This window comes from Dromaius novaehollandiae, chromosome 5 (assembly GCF_036370855.1).
Source record: "Dromaius novaehollandiae isolate bDroNov1 chromosome 5, bDroNov1.hap1, whole genome shotgun sequence".
Taxonomy (NCBI): domain Eukaryota; kingdom Metazoa; phylum Chordata; class Aves; order Casuariiformes; family Dromaiidae; genus Dromaius; species Dromaius novaehollandiae.
This window is the reverse complement of record NC_088102.1, coordinates 4,142,757-4,162,774: the sequence shown is the minus strand read 5'-3', so window position 1 is coordinate 4,162,774 and position 20,018 is coordinate 4,142,757.

The following is a 20,018-nucleotide window of genomic DNA, read 5'->3' as shown; positions in this document are numbered from 1 at the left end:
CTATCACTCAGAGGAAAGACGTCTTCTCACGGGGAGCTTGGACAGTCCTGAGCTTATTCCCTTATTTCGTATTTGCTGGAGGAGGATTTGCTGGAGGTGTCGGGCTTCCTCCCCGCTCGCTGCCAGCGCAGCTCTGTTGTTGGTAACCTAAAGTCCTTAGGGCCCGAGACCAGCGATGCCACCAGGCCGCATCTCCCTGGCGTGAGCAGGGAAACGGCCCTTTGCTTCCAGCCGACTGAACAAACAGCGGTTCCTCCCTCAAAGGTGCCCAACGAGCAGCGTCCCGCAGCCCTGAGTGTCTCCAGCCTTTCTACCGACTCCGCTTGCCAGCGCGCCCCGCACGAGGCTGCTGCCTCTTGCACCAGGAAAGGCAGCTCAGGTCCCGAAAGGGGCTTTAATTAGTGTGACCGCCTGCCAACAGCCTGGGCAGCGAACGTGGGGAGTCTTTGGAGGCTGTCTCGGAGCCCGTCCCTGCGTGGGGCGGCCGTCGGAGGCAGAGCAACGCGCTGTCTCTGCCGGCTTTGCAACGCCCCGCGCCTCTCCCGCCGCACCGATGCGATTCCCCGGAGCGTCCTGCAACCCTTCGGCTTGCGTTCAGGGCTGCAATATCTCCACCGCTCGCTTTATTAAGAATCACCTTGGGTGGGATTTAGCTGTCTGCTGCGAGAGGAACTGAATCACACCCTCCGAGTCAGCCCGCGCTATGCGGGGAGTCTAGACGGCCGGCCGACGTGGAGACATCTCCTCTGGAGATACGTGCATGAGGTCGGAGGCCCTCGCCACATCAAAGGAGCCCAGAGCTGCTACAGCAGAGCTGTAATTAAGCCACCCCAGGGCAAGAGGCAGAGAGCTTCTCCCAGCGCCGGCTGAGCTCCCTCCGCGGCTCAGTCGCTCGGGGTGGTGTCCGCCGTCGTCGCGAGCCAGCGCTGGGGAGCTGGCACGCACCTCAGGAGACGTTCACGGCTGTCCTGGGAGTTCCCATCCCACCGCTTGCAGGGATCGTGCTTGTCCCCGGTCTAGAAACCAGGCAGCCAAACCCGCCTTTGCAGACGGATGACGCTCCGTTTGCACCTTCTTGGCTCCCTCGCACGCACACCAACCCACAAGCTCCTCTCCAGCCTCAGGATTTAGGGATAAAGGAAAGCCGTTGCTGGCTGCTGCAGGAGAGGCTTAGCCTACGGTAGGCGACCGCGCATGGTAACACAGCAGGTTCCAGTTTCGGCTCCAGAGAGCGCAAAGGAAAAGAGCCATTTAATTACCCGGAGGAATCTGCTTCGTCTCCCTCCTTGCTATAAAGCATATTTGAGTCTCATCTTCAGCCGTGCAACAAGCCCCAAGAAATCTAACGCCTCTGTAGGAACCGGAGCCTTGCAGGTGGTAGATACTGGATAATGGTTTTGCTTTTAGTAGGGTTTTATGCAGCTGGATCGTTTCCTAGAGCCGGCAGGTGACCACAAAAAAGAAAACAGGCATGAGCAAGAAGTGCCTTGCTTCTTGTGGGCAGGGAAAGAGGGGTTAACCATTAATCCTATCCACCAGCACCAGCGGGGTCATGTGTAACGCAGCCTTGACAAAAGCAGAAACGTGTCCCTCAACTCTCCATTAGAAACTAAGCTCTACAGGGTATTGATAGAGACAGCACTGAAGGATAAAAAATGGACTAGGAGATCTCAAAAAGCAGTCTTCCACAGGAAAACCTCAGTGAAGCGGAGTGTTGCTATTGGTGTTTCTCAGGGCTTGGTACCAAGCCAGGTGCCGGTCAATGTTTTCGTCCATTAGCTGGATATCACCATAAAATCACTCCGGACAACTGGTGTGTGACATCCCACCCGAGCGGGTGTATGGCCCCAACACATTCAAACCAGTGGGTTTGAGGAAAGCTGAGGGCTTTTTGATAGGGAGCTGACAAATAACACAAATTTTTTTAAAAAAATCAAATATAGCCATCTCAGCCACTCCGAAATGGGTTTCTTCTTATTAAATAGGCAATGGCCACGCAGGTAATTAACTGATCCCTCTGTGTGCCCACGTGTCCATGCTCTGGAAGATATCCCATCCCACCACAAAGTCCCAGGAGGATTTCCTAAATTTAAAATAAACCCCAAGGCAGCCCCGAAGCTGGAAGCAAAACCAGGCGGTACCAGTACATCACACCACATCCTCCCAGCGCAGCAGGCTTGCCTAAATGGGTGATGAGGCAAAAACCTCTTCTTCAAGAAGAGTCCTGCTCCAAAATACAGGGTTGCCTGCTCACGGTGTAATTAATCTTTGTGCAAGGAAAATTGGCCTCCTGTTATTGACAGGCCCTTCCAGAGCAGACACACCACGTACCTACTTAGCGATGCACCAGGCAGGCTGCTTTTGCCGTGGAATTGAAGCTGTCCTGCTATCATTGCACAGCCTTGATGACTTTATATTCACCTTCTCTTCCCACCACACAGTTCACTGTTTGAATTGCCTTGGAATTTACTTTCCATTTTTCCAAGATAACAAAGAAACAGTTTTCAGTCTGTTGATTCGTTTTTCTATCAGCTATTAAATCCGAGGTCTGCTGTGAACACAAATTGGATGCACACTCTGCCGCAGCTATACAATAACCTCATCTCTAAAGAGGGAGGCAGCTGGGGAAATCTCACCTGGGAAGCAAACTGGGGGCAGGGGACAATAAGAAAAGCAAAACACCCCCTTTAAATGTGCCAAGCTTGGTTAGAGCTGAATAAGAATTTAAAGCAGGAATATGCTTGAACCAAGCCACTGTGAAATGACTTTTTATGACTCACCGTGTCTGCAGTCTGGTCTGTAAGTCATTGAAGACTGACTTAAATGATGAGCTACACTGAGATGAGAGGGACAATATAGCTATAAAGACAATATAACTTTACAGGCTAATACATACTGGGGCCACGGTGTGCTACCTACAGAGCGAATGACCCCAGTAACTGGCCCCGCAGAGCAGGTACCAGCCTGGCCTGCCTGGACTCCACACAGGGTTTGTCCATACCTTGGGGTACAGCAGGGCTGAAGGGGCCTGGTCCAGAGCAGAGGACAGTATCAAGCTGGGGCTGGTCAGCAACACATGGGCTTACTCAGGAGTCAGCAGGAGGACCAGGGAGGCAGCAGCACGGGGACACCAGGAAAACCTCCGGAGTGAAGCTGTGCCGGTGGAGCCATTCCCCTTCCTTCTACAGCATTTGCAGATTTGCTCCTCATAAGGCAACACAGGTTTGAATTTGAGGCAGCAGAAATTACCCAGCCTCATGCCCTGAGCAGTTACAGGGCAATGGGTAAATGCAGCAACTTGTTACTGCTGCAGCTGATTTGCAAATATTTATTTGCTTATTAGATTACATTTGGCTAATACTTTCTGTGATGCTCTATAGTGCAAGCTAATAAATCTTCCCTGGGGGATCCATCATCATCTTGCTCTATGGCCAACTTGAAGGCATCCCTAATTAAACCAGTTTTGCCTTCCTAATACAGCCCTAGAAGTCAGCCAGCAGAGCAGGAGGCGTTTACCTCGTTGCCACACTTGGATGATGTGAGGATTGCAGGCCGAGGTAGGAGGTTACCCGCCTGTCCGTGACGACATGCCTGGAATGTGCCTCGTTACAGCTCCGACCTGCCGGGAGCTCCGGGAGCGTCTGAACCCGGGTGAGCCCTAGATGACTTGCCTGGGGTGAAAGAACGGGTGAGCGTGCAGCGTAACTCCAACGCGGGTCTTTCTCTGGGCTGCTTGGAGCTGCTCAGCCTGTCCTGGATGGGACAAATGGTGCATCTCTGAGAAAGGGGTCCACACCCTTCACCGCCCTGTCCATACCACTGGGGTCTCCAGGGCCCCTGATCCCTTAGACTCCCTGTAATCATCAGTATGTTCCAGGGCTTCGTTTATCTCACCCTAAAATAATGCACCTCATGCTCCACCAACTGGCTCGAGCAGCTCTCTTTGCTGCCAAGGTTTCCACCATACAGAGGTGGAGCAGAAGTCAACACGTGTTGTAGACACCTCCATCCATGACCAGTGTGGGCTGTGCGTTAGGTCTTGTGGCAGGGCTGCCCCGTTCCCCATGCCCACGCACCAGCAGCAGCATCTCCCCACACCCATGGTTGGCTGAGCGTTGGTCCTCTCCCAGCCACCTCTCCTTGCAAGGGTGACCGCGGGGTGGATGGAGGAAAGCACTCAAGATAAGCATAGTGGCCGTTGCCAGGGGTGGAGAGGCAGTGGGAGACTTGGGCACAGGCCATGCAAGCAGGTGACCTGCTCGGAGCTAACTGGCTCCGAGAAAACCCTTGGGAACCCGTGCGCTGGGGCACTGCTGAGAGAGGAGCCAGCAGTGGAGGCTGACCAGCACTTTCCATTCAGAGAGGCACCTTCAGTCGCTTTAGGCTTTTCCCATCACATCTCCAGGCTGATGTTTTCTTGCCTGGCTCACGTGGAATTTTTATGGAAAGCTGCAGTATTTTCCTAGGAAAATGCCTCGTCTCTGCCCTGCAGGGACATTCCAGCTTCTGCTTGCTTTGGAGCTGACGTGAGAGACAGCGGCAAGGGCTGAGCAAACAGAGGACCTAACTCCTGGCTGTCCAGGAAGGTCTGCCCACGTGTGATGGACTTAGCACCCTCCTGCTCTCTGCCAGCTTATTGCTGCTACCTTAAGGTCTTTTCTCCCAGGGACCAGACGTCCGTGCCAGGCCCTGTTCTTTCCCTCCCATCAAGGTCTCTGCTTTGTCTAATCTTCTCCCATCGAGGCACTAACCCCTGAGGGACTGCGAATGCCTCTGACTGACACAGGCAAAGCGTTGCAGAAATGAACATCTGTGCCATCTCCAGCTGGGGCTGAGAGAGCAGCGGCACTGTGGGAAGTCCCAAACCCAGCTTCTTCAGGGCGATGGCTGACAGCACCGTCCTGTCATCTCCCATCCCACTCCTAGCCTGCCTGTTCCTTACTCCTCTCCCTGGCCTGCAGAACAATACGTCTTTGTCTGCTTCCCCCAGTTTGGAGGAGAACAAACAGCTTGAACTTTCCCTAAGTAAGTTATTTCCTCACCAGCAGGGCTGTGCGTTGTGTCAATGCCAGGTATTAACTAAGAGGATGACTCAATGAACCGGTTCAGACCAAGCAAGAGCAACCCTTTGCTTTTTCCAAGATTCCAGCTAAGCCCAGCACAAGCTGTTCCGAAGCATCCGAAAAGGCTAGTTCACTTGAAACATTGCTTCTTAAGCCGTTTATTACATGTCCTCTCCTTAGGGCTGTAGCTGGTATTCAAGGATGGTGGATGGAAATGCAAGCAGGGAGATCAGTCCAAGGTATTTTTCCTATTTTTGTCCTGTCTGGTTTCACCCGTGCCTGGGCTGGAAACCCCGCGAGGTTTCCCTGTGAGACCCTGGCACGAGGTGGAGATGGAGCTGTACTACGTGGCACGTACTAGGAGAGGTGGCCCGTACCATGGGACGGGGACAGATGTGTTAGCCCTGCGGTTTGCACCTGCCAAGGGATCAGAGGCCACAGCTCCAGCAAGGTAATCCCAGCAGTCACCTCGGGTCATGGGTGGTGCTGAGCACCGCGACACGGAGAGCTGCGTACTGCTCACGGAGGGCCAGTAGATCCAGCTGCGACGTGGTGCAGAAGGAGCTGACACCCGCAAAGCGTTGCTGCTTGGCACAGAGGTCTAGCTTGTGCTGCGAAAAAGAGAAGAAATAGAGAGCCAGAAAAGCTGCAGGAGATGCTCGGTGGGGAAAGCAGAAGTCCAGCTTTGACTTCTAGCTCGGGAGGAGCCATCAGGAGGTCTGGGACTTTGCTTGGGAGCCCTGGAGTGCAGCTGCCCAGCATCGCAGAGCAGTGGCAGGGGGGTGCCCTGGCAGCGCAGGGCTCTGCCAGCCCGCAGGCAGGGCCAGCCTGTGCCCTGCAGCACATCTCCACTGCTGAGGGGCAGGAGGAGCAAGCCCGTTTGCCCAAATCCTTTTCAGCCTGGGTGCTTTTACCCTGTCGAATAGCTCCCAAACATGCCGTGGTCTCCCAGCGCTGCGGAAAAGACGACGTCGGAAAAGGCTCCCCAAGCTCTGGGAGCCTCAAGGGAGGACAAGGGAGCAATTTGTGGGTGCCCACCGTAGCCAGACACTGCACACAGCACGAAGAAGAGCAGAAAGCCTCCCTCGGGCATCAGCAGAGAAAGGCAAAGAGGAGAAACACAGTCCTTAAAGGCAGCACAGAGCAGCTAGGGCTGACCCGGAGCATGGCTCGGGAAACACCATCCTCGCAGCCAAGCAAAAGGCGAAGAAAGTGCTGGTGTCTCCAAGCAAAGAACCCAAAGCAGTGCTGCTCTGAAGTCTCTGCAGTGCACACGGGGCTGCAGCGCGGTTCCCCAGCCCCGGCGAGGTCCCTGGCAGGGAGGGACTTCACGGTATCATGTTCTGCTTCAATTAGCCCTCTGGCAGCAGCTCTCCGCGCTCCTTGCAGACACGCTTATCTCAGGCCAGCTAGCAGATGGGCTGGGAATTGGCCCCTCGATATTACTCCACAGGGTGAGTAATTTCTGCTTAGCGTTACCTGAGACGTTGCAGTCCCAGATGGCCTTGTTTTCCTGGGTAAAACCTCCCAAGTGCAAAGCAAACTCCTCCTGTGTCCGGAGAGCTCATCCGGAGGCAATCGCTTCCCACCCGTGCCGAGGAGCTGATGCTGCAGGTGCAGCTCGGCCGTGGGGAGCAGAGCTGCAGCCTTTGCAGCATCTGGGGAGAAAACCTACTCTTGGCTTGGGAGGGAAATCAAGGTGTTGCACTCACTTCCTAAAGCAAAACCCGCTGGGCTTCCCAGAGGAGGCTGGCGTAGTAAATCGGGCCCGGGAATGTGACCTGACCCTCGACTGAATGCAGAATATTTGGGTGATTTCAGCCAAGATCCGATCTGTCACAAAAGCTCCTCAGAGCGCAGCAGGGCCGGGGCACAATGAACTTCTTGATGAGCGGGGAGCGCGGCGCGGAGCCGTTTCCGTGCCCGGAGCAGGGCAGGGGCTCAGGGACGATCCGCAAATTTCCCTTGGAAGGAGCCCGGAGCTTGCCAGGAATTCAGGTCAGATTTGACCTGCTTCATCCGGAGAAAAATGGAGCGGAGGCCAGGGAGGGTGGGAAGGTTTTCCAGTGTCGAAACATCGCGTCTGGATGTTTTTCTGCATGAAACTTTCTTGCTTCCAAACAAACAGCACTTTCTGTTTAAGAGCTGACCTCAGTGGGAAGACAAATTGCTGCACAAAAGGGACAGCTCGTCTGACGCCAAAAGCATAAACTCCGTGCTGGTCCCACAAGCAGTTTTGGGTGGGTCCAGACAAGGCATTTTTCAGAGTTTTTGTTAAAAAAAAAAAAAAAAGACTAAGAATTTTTGACAAAAACTCTGAAAAATGCCTGGTTTGGGCCCACCGATGCCAGTACCCTTCAAGCTGTTTGGTTTTGCCCCTGCACCATCTCTCTCCCAGCCCTGTTGCTTTGTCACCTCTGTGATCCTTTTTCTCATTCACATCAATAAAAAAATTACCACTACTCCGATTAATAAGCTTTGGAAGAGCTGCTGAAGTTCAGAGTGCCTTATCACCCCTCCAAGCACTGTTCTGTTTTTACTCCTCTTTCTACATTACTTCCTCCTTTACTTTCTAATGGAACATGTTGCAATTTCCATTTATGTTTTTCCTAATTCCCGAGGGAGCATCCGCCTACCCTGCACACAGCGATGGTCCCTGGGGCCCCTCTTGCCGTGCAGAGCTCCCCAGGGGTGCGGGGGCCCTTGCACTCCCTCCCTGCCTGTACCAGGAGGTTCAGTCAACTCGTTAGCTCAGGTGCCTTGATGAGACCTGAATGTCACAGAGACGTGTGGGGCTGGAGGGGATTATGGGGGGAAATGGGTGCCCATATGCACCTATAGCTCCTGGTGACCTCCAGGTAGGAAGGGACATCCCAGCAAGCAAGGAGGGTGGTCGGGCACAGCCTGAGTATCACCCATCACCCAGGCCATCCCCAAACTCATGACCATCTGCAAAAATTACCCAAAAGAGCGTTTCAGATAGCAGTAATGACAGAGGAAGGCAAGAGAGAAAGATGAGCTAATCATCTGCTTGCAGACTGCTAGCAAAAATAAGGCAGGGAGGAGAGGAAGATCACTAAAACCCATCAAATAACTGACTTGTTACAAACTATCCCGCTCACTCTGATTTTGCTTTTCTCACCCAGCCGGAGGGTTCCTGTGTCTGTCAGACAGACGTTGTTCTGGAGACCATTGCTTCTCACCCCTGCGTGACAGGAGGACTGGAGACCCCAAAGGTCCTCAGCGGGACTGAAGACAACTGTGCTGGCAAGGGGGGCAATCGCGTTTCGGCGGCTGCTGAGGGACATCTCCAATAAGGCCTTCTCCAGAAGGGAGGAGAGGTTCCCTAGAAGGCGCTTCACGACGTTGACCCAGGAGCAGCTGGCTCGGGAGGCCGACCGCCCCATTTTGCTCTCCACGGGAGGCATCTAGAGATGCCACCAGCGGTGAGAGAGACCTGCTGCACGAAGGCCGCGAGCAGGTTTCCCACTGCAACGTCTGACAAAGTGCAGGCAGAGCCAAGCCATGGCAGAGCTTCTCAGCAGGGCTTTGATGCAATGTTTGATTAGCTTTTTTTTTTTTCTTTTTCCTGGGGAATTCTGTTCCCTAAACCCCAAGCTGCTCGTAGTTCTGGCAAACTGCATGCTCTAAATGTCTCAGAGAGTTCTGGACTAGCTAGAAAGTCCTATTTCAACACATTCTAAAGAAAAAGTTGTCTTTTTTTTTAACTCAGGGCAAATATTTTACTCCAAGACTTAGCTGATTTAATTTTCAAACACACTTAAGAGGGAAAAGGAGAGAAGATGAAAACTGCACCCACATTTTCTATATTACCACACTCGGCCATTTGGCTTGGCCTGCACCAAAATACCTTTGAGCTAAGCTGCCCAGGAGATTTGCTTCCCCATCCCAGGCTGGGAGATTTCCAAGACACACATGGCCAAGGAAGCCCAGTTTGGGGAAAAATGGTGGGATTTGGGGGCTGCCCTCGATTTAGACTGGTCTGGTGGGCCAAGGTCTCTGACCCCCTCCCAAGCACTTCCCTCGAGCCCCCAAATTGGCACCAAAGTCACTGCTCACTTTGGAAACTTGTCTGGAGGGCCAGACATGGCAGATGGGGATGGGCTTGGACTTCCAATAAACACCACCTTGGTGCCGGTACCGAGCTCTGGGTGCTCTAGGAGCTAGTCCTAAGCGTGGGTTGCCAAGCCCAGGCCTGAGGATCTCTGACTTTCACCATGGGCCACAATGCTCCGTTAGAGCTGCACTTCATTAGTTTCATTCGTGAAGCTTTGCATGACCCCGTGAAAATATAGATGATTGTATCCCCTGCTAGGTACTACGCCGTTACCCCAGGCAGTTATAAATGCCAGTAGCACTCTCTAAGTCTCCTTAATGGACAGAAATAACGACAAGCTACGGCAGGGTTACGTGCGGCTCTACACCGGTGAGCCAGCGTGTCAGTCTGGCAATAAATGATCTCGTTATGTTCTCCTCTAATGAGCTCGGGCCGTGGAGGAGAGTGTCTCATCCCGCGACCTGGGAGGAATGCTAATTCTCCTTCGGCGACGTGAGGCTGAATTTGTCGCACCGCCGGCCCTCGGCGCGTTCGTTTGCCGGCAGAGCGGAGAAGGCTGAGCCCTGACGTGCCTCCCGGGAGCCACCAAAGCTGCCTCGGAGCTTTTCCTGTGACAGCTAAAGGACAAGGTGTGTTATTTAACCAAAATCCCCAGCCAAAATGCTTTGTGGTCATAAAACACCAAGAGCGAGTCCATAACTCTTTGTCCTTTGGCTCCTTGGCTCTTTGCCGTCCTTTGCTTCTCCCAAGTGCTCCCCAAAAGGGGTGTGAAACGATGCTCTTGCCTTCCAGAAGCACATTCAGGCTGAATCAGTCGTGCCGGTAGCCAACGACTGGCAACAGCACCTGCCGCAACTTTATTTCTGTCTCCAAGCGATAAAACCCAGAATCCCATCGCAGGCTGGGAAAGCAGGGAGGGAGGAACAGAAAACCGATGTCTGCCGACAGCAGCTTCGGGGCTGGCTCTCCGAAGCGTCATCTCAGCTGTGCACCAATGTAAATCCCAGCCGGCTCTTCAGATATGTGCTTCGGTGACCCACTTCCACTACACCCCTCCAGGCACCTTCCCCCCCAAAATCAAGGGTCAGGCCCCAAACAACTGCCCACGTGCCAAGGGCTTGGAAGAGAGGACTCTCCCCATCGTCGCCTTCCTGCCCGGCTCCTGCTGTACGCGAAGTGGCTGGGCTGCCCTTTCTTGCCACTTTCTTCTGGAAACTTGGCCAGTAACTTCCTGCAAGGTCACAAAGCTCCTTCACCGCTGTAGCAGGGATCCGGCCTCCTGGTTGTCTTCGAAGGACATGAAGGGCAGCATTTCTGCTCCATACCCTCACCGGGGCAAACTTTCCCATGTTTCCTCTGCAGCTCTTTGCATAGCTAAAGCATCACCGCCAGTCCCATGCCTGGAGGCTTTTTGTCTGGAAAAAAACTCCGGGAGAGGAAAAGACAAGCTGAAAAGCATCACTTGCAAGAGGGGGTTTGTATGGATGGAGTGCTAGTAGGAGCATGCAAGTTTTATGTGGACAAACTGTTTCAGGGAAGGGCTCTGCTCCGTCCCTTGGACACTGCTGCTGGGCGTTGGGAGCTGTCGCTTGCCAGGACTGCTGGGAACACGCTGATGGGACCCTTCACGCCCACAAACTTGTTTGCGCTCTGGAGCAGAAAGGAAAGAAAACATTTTGAAATTTCCCAGGAAACAGCTTTCCAAAGAGGAATTGGATTCGGGACTGCTTTGACTCTTTTGTTCCAGTTTTGATTAAAAAAAAAAAAAAGTGTCTTGTCATTGAAAAGCAAGTTTATTTGTAAAGGAAAAGTCAAAATGTGCCCTTGCAAGGAGGGTCAGCCACGTTTCTGCAAAACACCTCGGTTTTGATGAAACCGGTGCTTTCTGCCAGGAAAATTGCTCCATAAAAATGCCAGCCAGTCAGTAACTCATCGGAGACTTCACTTCCAGAGCTCGACAGAAACCATCCGTCAGGGCAGTGTGAACGAGGAGATGTTCCACCCGGCAGACGGGGCTTAAACCCATGTGTCCAGGCAGAGAGGGATCTCCCGGGACCTCGCTTGTCTGAAGACATGCTGGCAGATGATGCCAATTCCCCAGGTTTACCTTGGCTCCAGCAGCCCTTTCCAAGCAGTTGATATGTTTCTGAGCTGACATTTGAAATGTTGGGAGGTTCTGGCCCACGACAGAGTTATTCTCCAGTCGTGTTGCTGGTCCTGAACTCACTGACAGCCTCATCCAACGTGGGCAGATGGTGAGAGTCGTATTTTGCCCACAAACACTTGTGTTTTGGAACTCCTCCTTGCTGGAGAATTACCCCAGGAGTGCTCCGCACAAGACAGGCTTTTTCCATTTTTTAGGATTTGGGAATGACTTCATCTTGTTTTCGCAGTGTAGATCAAAAGTTTAAAGGCAAAAAGTATTAATCCAGGGGTTAAGTTTGCAGGGAATGTGAAAGAGCGGTGATTCTGGAAAAGGTATGAGAAGGCATGAGAATATCATTTCAATACCACAAGCATTAAAAAACAAACAAACAGAAAACATGAGGAATTCCCACTATTATTCACGGAAAGTTTGTTATGCTTTCTTTTCTTTTTTTTTTTAGAATAATGTTTTGATTTTAAAACCTTGTCATCCTGCTCTATGCCCAGGAGCAACCAGATGGGCTTGGGATCGGCTCCTGTTGAATAAACCAGTGACCTGGTTTTGGGAGCTGCCAAACACCGTCGTGCAGGTTAGGTGCATCCAGGGGCTGGACTGGGCTGAAGACTCGGGGTCCCAGCCCTGCAGCATCTCCAGGACCATCCTGGTTCATCTTGCGTTTACCCATTGCAGTGACTTATTAAGGAGACTTAAAAAGCAAGGCTGGGCCAAACCACCCCGTTTTGTGCCATTTTTTGCCCTCCCAAAGCCTCGAGCCTTTCCCCTAGTCCACCGGGGTGGATGGGGGGCAGGAGACACAAAGCCATTCCCAGAGAGAGACAGTTTAAGTCATTTCTATCTGCCCTTATGGTCACACAGAAGAAAATATACCGCAGTGGTGACATTTACGGGCTGCAGTGCAAAATGCCAGGGAGAGAGGAGACCTCCAAACCCCCGTCCCTCTCCCCCGTCCTCCTGACCCCAGGCAGCATGCAGACTGTGCAGACCAGCAGCGGGTTTTGTGCAGAGCTTGTGCAGAGGACAACAGGGGATTTTGAGCACCTGAGCAGCAACCTGAGCCCAGGAGTTTCCCGCTCCGAGATCCCGTGCAGGAATTGCTGCCATGGCTCCTCGGCAGCGGAACAGGCCAATGAACCACGATGGTGGCTACATTTTCGCTAACCCTCCTTGCAGTATTTCCCTCAGCCCTTCACAAAGCCACGTAGCTGCTGAGAGGAGCTTTCAAAGTCTGCGAGGAGCTTAAGCATTAATAAGGAGATGAGAGCTTTGCTTTCTAACCCGTTCCCACCACCCACCTCCAACCTGCCAGAAAACCCAAGTGTGGTGGTTTTGTGCCCACAGACGTCTTTCTCGAGCAGCCAGGTCTGTCCCGGTAAACAACCACCCTGACACTCTTTAAAATGGCATGTTATATAGCGTGTTGTCCCCGCACGAAGCCCACGCAGGACGAGGTGACGACTCCGTCGCTAGCTCTGGTCCTCCCCAAGCTGTGCCTGCTGTAGCTATCTACTGCGTGGTCTTTTCTGCCTGGAAAAGAAAAAACCATACGTGTTCCCAAGTCCTGTGATTTCACGTGCGTGGACAAAGTGTTAACAGCTCCTCAAAATCCAGCAAGGAGGTTGCTCTGCCACAGCTGTGGCCCTGGTGGCATTAATTGCCGTGGGCGTTTCTCTAGGGCTCATCAGTCAAAGATGCGCCAGCCATTTGTAGAGCGACTTAGGGGAAAACCACAGTTGATTTTCATTAATTCCTGTGCGGCGGAAAGGATTTCACACATCGAGGGGAACGGGAAGTCGCGTGAGAACTTTCACCGATTCTCGAATTTTTCTTTTCTCCCTTTTGAAGCGGATGAATTGCAAGATGTTGCTAATCCTTGCAGAACCACAGGTCTATTTTTGGAACGTGCTCACCGGGCCGGCACTCCAGCTGACGCAGCTCTGCAGAGCTCGACTGCCTTCAGCTGACACCAAGATCAAGATGCCTCTCCTGAAAATGAGGAGCGCAGCCACAGCCTGCGAGTGCCTCGTCATGGGGTTTGGGGGGTCTGCGCTTTCTGAAGGCCACCTCTAATCTCAGCTACCAGCAAGGTGGGACAAGTTGATGCTGTCACCTCAATGCAGGGCTCAGGCTCAGAGAGCTGTCAGAAGGTGACAGGGACTGTATAATGCTAAACTCAGCCCAAAAAGGAGTTGATTTACGGTTCTCTCTTAATTATGATGCTACTGAGTGATAGCAGAATAGGAGCGAGGGCTGCTTTTCTCTCTCTAGTCATCTCGGTACCATCTATCTTCCAACAGTTCTTTTTAATTATGCAATTATACTGTGTACAAAGCTTTCTGTGAGCTTTAGTGGATAATTAAAACAGATGGTGAGCTTAATGGGACCAACTCCTTTTTCTTCTTCTAATTAATACATTAACAGTTTAAAGGCGGGCTGTGGAAATCTCCTTCTGTTATTCGGTAACTCTACAAGCCCTGCTCACACCTAAGGCCCTGACACACAGGTAGACACACATGCAGGGAGATGTAATCCCAAACAGCTGGTGATGGTCTCAACCAGGTCTCCACTGACCTCATATGTCACCTCCAAGGTGACGCCTTACCTCATCGGTAAGACACAGACAAGTCTGAGGTGAGACCAGATGCAGGGCTGGACAGATGCAGGTCCAGATGTTCTTCTTCCAGCACCAGGATGCCCAAGTGCCTCTGATGAAGAGTTTCATCTCAAGTCCATGTTGCAAGTGATGGGTGAGGAAGAGGAGGGAGCAGGTGTGGGCAGGGATGCACAGCACAGTCCCAGGGCAGGATTCCCTCCACCCCAGCTGCATCAGCCTCTGGGCAGAAAGGAGGGTACAAAGTGCTTGTGGGGTCAGGTTTGGGGACCAACAGTGGGTTGGGAGGGACACAAGGATGGGGAGCGATGGAGCGGGCTCAGCAAGCTGGTAATGAGCGGCAGTTCTCCCCACATGGAAGCCCAAGTGGGGACGAGGCAGGACAGGTTTTGTCAGTGCATGGGAAGCTGAAACAACACACGAGCATCCTAATATTGTTGCACGACATGTGGCCAACACCAGCCTCCAGAGAGATGCCAGACACTTTTCTCACCCGGTGCAGGTCTTCTGAGGTCGAGCAAGGCTGCAAATCCTGTTTCCTGGAAGAACTTGCCCAAGCCAGGAAGCAAGTCGCTCCAGGAAACAGGCCTGATGTGGAGCAGGGTAGGAGCATGCAGGACCCCAAAGCTGGTGTTAAACCGGGAAGAGAAGCTCGGGGACCAGCAGGACAAGGTGGCACGGTCAGCAGATCCTTGGGGAAGACAAGGAGAACGGGGAAGGGACTGGCACTTCTCAAGGGGCCACCTGTTTGCCCACGGTGCTGTAAGATAAGACGAAAAGAGGCCCAGACGAAAAGAGACACTGCCCAGCCAGTCCCTCCCCAGGCCACCTGAGATTTTATAGCCTCTATCAGTTTATGGGACAGAAATCCACCAGAGGTAACCAAATCACAGAAGGCACGTCTGGCCACAGCAGGTAGTCCTCGGGTTGCACAGGGAATGGGAGGGATGATAGCCACTTGCTGTGCTTATATTCTTCTTTATTAACCTGATTTTGATAATTGTGCCAGGTACCAGGTCAGACAGGCCTTACCCTGGCCCACTACTGCCATTTTCATGTTCTTAGTGTTTCATCTTCTATTTTTCTGTGCTCTCTTTTCCCAGGCTGCACGCGCAGCGTGGTTATTGCGGCAAAGCAGGTACCATCCACATGCAGGATCTAAGACTGAGTCCACTGAGCATCACTGCCCTCATGTTTGCATGGCCGACACAGATAAACAGGGCAGAAAACTACATGAGAGCAGAAAACCACGTGAAAGTAAAAGGGTGGAATGTGCCCCGAAAGCATTTTGCTCCTCTCGTGCTTTCAGCCTGGTCAAGTCCACCATCCAGCCCTACCCGTTTCTGCTGGCCTATGCAGATCCCCCACCGAGCTGTATCGAACATGCCAGGTTACTGGCTTCAGGGCTAACTTCATTAAGGTATTGCACTGTTTTTGCAGCTGAAACTGCGAAGCCTAAGATGAGAGAGAATTTGGAGAGCTATTTCCAAGCTCGTGGGCTGCTAGCAGGCACGTCAGAAAAATGACTAGTTTGATGAACTGATACTTTTTTATAAACTGGCCCTGGTTACGGTAATAAGCAAGATGCATAAATGGAGGGGAATCCCATCCAGGCTGCCACGGGGTTGGAAATAAATCACGGCAAAGACGTTTGCTCCGGTGCAATCCTCTCGCCCCTTCCCGGCCTGCCCCCAGCGCTGTTTTGACACGAAACCACAGAGGACCAAAGGGGAGCGTTCCTGGCGCTCCGCAAAACTCGGCACATCTGCTGCTCCGCGGCTTTTCTTCCCAGGCAGCCTGTGGGGTTTGGTTGTTGTTTTTTCCTTCTCCGAAGGGCCTGGCCAGCGCAAGCTTGTGTCACACCGGCTGCCTCGCGTGACGCAGGTCGGCCGGCCCGGAAAGCAGCCCCGCGCGGAGGAGGAAGGCAGCGCGGAGCAGCGATGGGGCTTGAAACTGCTCCGTTCACCAGCAAAGAGTAAATCGCGGTGGGCTGAAATGGGAAAGGGGCCTGAATGCACATGAGGACAGATGCTTGCAGCTTCCCCGGCAGCTGCTAGATGCTTTTCGCGACTTGGAGCCACCCACAGCGAGACGGGGAGGAAGGCAACCAAGCCCCGACCCTGCCGAGCACGTGGGCATCCCCACACATCTGCAGCCCAGCTGCTGTGCCGCGGCTTGACGTCGCACGGCTTTTCCAGCCCCGGCTTTAAAGCGATGCTGAAAAATGCTAATGGCAACGAGGCGGAGACCTCGGCGAGGAACGCAGGGCGCAGCTCACCCCGTCCGAGCACCAGCCCGGCAGCAACGCTCATCAGAGCAGGTGTTTGGAGCAGGGTGGTGGGACTCGGGAACGGACTTGGGGCAGATCATCAAACTCTTTACTCACCCACGCCAAGCGTGTTCTCCTAGGAGCGACGCGCTCGCCTCCAGCAGAGATCGTGCGGTCGGGCCCTCATCGATGACCATCGCCAGCCTCGTGGCCAGCCCTCCCCGAGCTCGCCGCGTTATCTCAGCTCCTCAGCTGCGCAGCAGAGGACCACGAGTTTCCGAGGCCCTCCATTTCACAAGGAGCACGTTGCTACAACAGAAATTGCAAAAACCATGGAAACTGCTTGTCTCAGCCAAACCAAAACTTAACTGTATACACAGCATAAAATTTAGCTGCTTTAAACTTGCATTTTTTGGCTCAACTCTCTTGGCCACATCCTGAGCCCGAATGGATTGAATTACTGAGCACAAAATAAATTCCATCTGAGCGGGCTGGGGCCGTTGTCTCCAAGAACAAAGGCCGAGGGGTTTGCTTTTTGCTTTTTTTTCCCTGTTGTCCTCTGGAAGAAAATGAACTAATTTTGTCAGTGTGGAGGAAGAGAAGCCAAGACACTGGGGAAAATTGCGTTAGCTGCGATTACCTGAAATAAACCTCAGGCCCAGACTTCCCAGTAGGGGCACTGGCTTCCTGCTACCCTCTCCTAAAAAACAACTGTCCCAAAACAGGCCATGGAGATGGGCCGGCGCTGGCACCCCAGGCCACATGCCTCGTGCTTCCCATGCGCAGCTGGATGCTGGGCACGTCCCACTGCTGCGCTTTGGGCGGAGAAGAAATGTCGTTCGTCCTCCCGTGTCCTGTCTTTGCAAAGTCTCTGCAGCCTGGAGAGACCCTGGTGCCCACCCGTGTCCTGCTGCTGCGACACCAGCCCTGAGATGGCCCCAAGCCAGACTGACCGGTGTTGAGAAAGGGACCGTCAAAGGTGGCCGGGGCACCCCGGATCCTTCCCTGGTCCGTGGAGGATGCCTCCTCCACCATCCCCGCTGCCCAGGGTGGCACCAGGCAGATGAGCAGCCTGGTCCTGCTCCTTGCTATCGCCTGCCACCGGCACTTCCTTGAAGCCCGAACCCAGAGGCTTTGGGGTCCCTATGAGGCAACACAGCACTTCCATGTACCCCAGAAAAGGGGTTTTGACAATGTCAGCAAGCAAAAATAACCCCGGAAAAACAAACAGCCTCGGGGAAATAAACCCTCTGGTGCTGAAGGTCTGTCGCACCGGGCGCCGGGTGCTGCAGACACCCAGGCTGCCCAGCTGAGCCCTGCACGGCGGCCACCTCCCTGGGGCAGCAGCCTTCCTCGGAGAGCTGTAGCACCGGGAGCGACCTAGAAATAACAACAGGCTCAGGAGACCGGCGATACGGGAGGTTCCCTGCAGCTCAGCTCGGGCGCAAGCAGGACCCGTCGGTCATTAGCTAATATTGGGTTTTTCTCTGACCCACCGGCTCGTCTGCAGCGTGTTCCCGTGCTGCAGCAGCGTGTTGCAGCCTCTGCTGCACTTTTTCCAGGCAGGCACGTCTCCTGCATGAAGATCTGTGATTTTAGACGCCCGCAGTGATGGACTCAATAAATTCAATAAATCGTCTTGGCCCGGCGCAGACCTGGGCTGGTCCCGGCTGGCTGGGCACCAGCACAGAGGTGCCGCGGCTAAACCTGCGCGTGGGGCCCAGGCATCCCCCTCCGCGCGGGGCCCAGGCATCCCCCTCCGCGCGGGGCCCAGGCATCCCCCTCCGCGCAGCCAGGCGCAGCGAGAGGTTTATGAGCGCTGACCCCAGGCTCCTCCCGCGAGCGGGGTGCTGTGGTTTCCCTCAGCTCGCGGCCAGGCTCGCGTGCCGGGCGGCCGCTGCAGAGAGCCTCCACTCGCCGATAAGGAGCATCTCCCACCACGGCGAAACGCCCGGGCGGCTCTGCCCGGAGACTCCCCAGCGGACGCCTCTGGAACGTAAAAACTGCTGCTAATCGCAGCCAGGGGACGAGGACAGGTTCGTCAGGGCTCAGGGGTAATTAGAAGCGTGGCGTGTCGCCTGGCGTCCCGCTCAGCCGGTACGATGGGTTCGAGCATCTCGCGCGCCGGTCCGCACCACCGCGGCGGCAGCGGCAGCGTGCCGGAGGGGAGCATCCCGCGCCGTCGGAGACTGCCGCGTTGAGGACCCCCAACGCGTTGGAGAGGGTGGGGAGCAAAGAGAAGAGGGACCGGAGCAGCAGGGGACGTGGCTGCCTTCGGGCTCTCCATCCCCCTGAAATCGGGAAGGAGAGAGGAGGGGGGAGATGCATCCTGCTGATTCCCAGATAAACTCCAACCCAGAGGGGTTTCCCCCGGCTCAGCAGCCAGACGCCAGCTCTTGCCAGGGCACAGCGAACGCGCCAGGAGCTGCAAAGAAATCCCGGCGGCGCTGCGCCGGCCGCCTCGGCCCCTCCAGCCCGCGCCGCGGTGGGAAGCGTCGCTGCGTGCCGCGGCGCGTGGGAAGCGGCTCAGCCTGCTCGACCCGTCCTCGCTCCGCCGCGGAGGCTGCAGCCTCCCCTGTCCCGCAGCAGCTCCACCCACGGCCCCGGCGCTCCGAAGCGGGAGGCGGCGGCAAGGGGAGCTCAGCTTTGCTGCCGTGACTTTGTTCTCCTCGCTTGCACCCGCCTGCAGACCCACTGCGGCTCGCTGCACGGCGGAGCCAGGCCCTTCGTGCAGGAGGTGTCCCCTGTGGGGTCTGGTCCCGAGGGGACACGAGAGCCACTGATCCACGCTCAAATAAACCCACCGGCAGGGCTGATCAAGGTGCAATCACAAAGCCTCAAAACCTTAATGCGAGGGTCCCCAAAAACATGCCTTGGACGTCCCCCAGCTCTTGGCTCACAGGACACAGACAAGCCCCGTAGAAGCACTGAAGGAGAGAAGTTTCTGCAGTGCTTCCCCTGATGGACCACGGCTTGCTCAGAGGGACCGGCCCGCTTCGCTTTGCCCGATTACTGCTCCGCTGGGGGCTGGTGCATCCTTGGAGAGTTGATCAAGGCCAAGTCCACAGCCAGGAGGGAAATCCGGAACAAAGGGGTAGATGTCCCGCTCCTGTCTGCACAACTGCTTCCTGCAGGACATTTTGGCTTGGTTGGTTATTTATTTTACTGTTGTGATTGTTTTAAGAGGTAAACAAAAAGCAGGGTGGGGATTAACACTAACACCCACGCGTTTAGGCTTGTGCACTGCATCTGCAGAGTCCAGCTCCCTAATGGATGGGGCTTAGGGCTGAGGTTGTCTTGGCTCGCTGTCACGCTGGAGAGGACATCCCATGGGGCAGAGAGCTGCCACCAGCTCCTGCGTCAGCCCCGTCTCATAGCCTTCCCAGGGAAGTAGTTGGAGGGCACAGGGAAATACAGGGATTGCAGTCAAGAGCATGGGGGTCGTCTTCTAGCACCATTTCTCCAACTTAAGCCACACTTTAGGGCTGCCTCATCTGCATGTAAGTGATGCCAGTGAGTAGATAAAATCATCAGCCAGTGGATGTCTTTTCAGTTCATCCCTCTTCCTCCATCCATAGGCCCTCAAAAGGCAGGGGATCACGGTGCTTTTGCAAGTCAGATAACATTCATCGCATCCTATATTGCCCACTGACAAGTTAAGTGTCTCCTCAAAGTCAGTGGTATCCAAAACAGATCAGCGTCCCCGAGCAGAAATAGCCCTTCAGTTCTGGACACCACTCTTTGGACGCGGAGAATTATCCTCTTGGGGTGTCCTGCTCTGCGACAGAGGGAGCTTGGGCCACAAGTTTTGGGTTGATCCACACACACACATT